This window comes from Lolium rigidum, chromosome 7, assembly GCF_022539505.1.
Source record: "Lolium rigidum isolate FL_2022 chromosome 7, APGP_CSIRO_Lrig_0.1, whole genome shotgun sequence".
Lineage (NCBI taxonomy): Eukaryota > Viridiplantae > Streptophyta > Magnoliopsida > Poales > Poaceae > Lolium > Lolium rigidum.
The window spans coordinates 158,697,553-158,699,643 of record NC_061514.1 but is presented as its reverse complement, the minus strand read 5'-3'; positions in this window follow the sequence as shown (position 1 = coordinate 158,699,643).

Here is a 2,091-nt window from a genome sequence, read left to right as displayed (position 1 = left end):
ATGATTCGGACGAGGTGTCCGAATATATGGTGGTCTGCTTGATCAAGGTAAAGCTAATGAGATCTACGACGATGTGGGGTTTTCACCGCATAATCGGATCATCCTACTCCAGGTTGGGCCTCGCGGCCACGCACGGTGATCGTAAGCCGATCCTAAACAAGGCCTAAAAACCAACACGAGGTTGATCCTCGGAACATCCTGCTTAGGGCCAACGAACGACACCCTACGTGCCGCTGGATCCTCCCCCGTTGTAAGGCCTAACTATTGCAGATATTAAACTAATCCTTGTAGAACAAGGAGCAATCGTAACGGATCAGATCTACTAAACTATGATCAAGCGGGGTGCCGCCCTACACCTAAGATAGGTGTAAGGGCGGCTAGACATGCAAGGGTTGCACTACGAAAGCATGTAATATGAAGAACGATGCTAACCCTAACATGTCTAAGATAACTACGTTGCTCGCCATCAAAAAGGCTTCAGTACGAGCAACGCATGAACAACGTAGGCAGGCTTGTGCTGCCTAGATCGCAAGATGCGATCTAGGCAGCATGACGCTCTACGGTAGAAACCCTCGAGACGAAGGAGTTGGCGATGCGCCGAGATTTGTTTGTGGTTGAACGTTGGTTGTTGTCTATTCCATAAACCCTAGGTACATATTTATAGTCCAGCGGACTTTCTAATGTGGGCGTGCACTAAGCCGTGCACGAGATAAACTCTAACTTTTAATCTAGATACAATCTACTATAATTAAAGATACATGGGCAATCTGGCCCAACTTCACCGAGCAAGGCCGCTTTAGAGATCTTCCACGTGTAATCTTCCAAGCCCATCTTGATCGCGGCCCACCTCCTTATTTAGCCAAAAATCTGGTGATAACACTTTGATAAATTAAAGTAAAGAGTAAAGCAAGGTAAAAACTTGGGTTTGGATGAATAAGACTTGAAACACCAATACTAGTGCCATGGTATTTTGCACTAGTAACTTGGCATGGTAGAGCTTGTATTAGGGTAGCTTGCCTTGGTTGGAGTATTGGTCAAAGTGTTCTTCTTCCTCCTCGTAGAAGACCTCCCCCTCCTCGTAGCCTTCGGTACTAGCGTCTATAAACGGATACGAGGTAACAAACACCAATCAATACTTAAGGAGTCTACTTAGCCCTAATGGCTCAATCAAGATGACCTATCGTCATCACAAGCATCACTCCACTTAATCACTAGGGTTTTACTTCACTATTGTGAGAAAAATAATTTCCTCTCATTTATAAATACTAAGATTTAAATCCTCAAATAAGCAAGTATAAGGAAATGTAGCTAAGGTCATCACCCTACCTTACTTTACTTGGGAAGATGATTTAAATGAGGTGCTACACCTCATAGATTTAAAATCCTAACTTTGAAAATAGTTTAAATGGGCTAGTATTGACTACATAGCCAATTTTTTATTCTAGCCCATGATCATCTACAACAACTATATCATTTTTTTTTGCATAAACAATTAGAGTTTTTGAAATGTGATTTATGAGAATTGAAATCACCTCAAAACTCGTTATGGTTGATTTTTAATAAATGTTTGTATTTGGAAAAGTTACTGACTTGCTATTTTTGTTTCACTTGATCTACAAAGAACTAGGGTTTGAAACCAGTGGGGGTTGTTAGATCATTTCATAAGATTTCATACAAAATTGGAATAACTCAATTTGGTTTCTAGATTTGAAGTTATTCAATTTTTAGTACAACACTAGTATTGAAATTTGACCTAAACGAATAATTCGAATTCAAACTGACGGGCTCGCGCGGGAAAACGACTTGGCCCAGGGGAGAAAAGAAATGGGCCGGCCCACTGCGCGTCTCGCGCGAGCAGGCCGTCTGACGATGGGGTCCACCTGTCAGCGGCTCATAACGAGCGAATCGGTACGCGTGAGTGTGAGGCGTAGGATTAGAAGTGGATCTGACGGCTGAGGATCGTCGTCGTCTCCGACGAGATCCGGCGTCTCTGGCGGCGAGGCTCGGGGGTTGGCGGCTTACCGGCGGTCCGGCGGTCGGCGGCGTTGACGCAGGGGGACGTTGTCGAGGACGGCGAGTCTCCTGGTACCG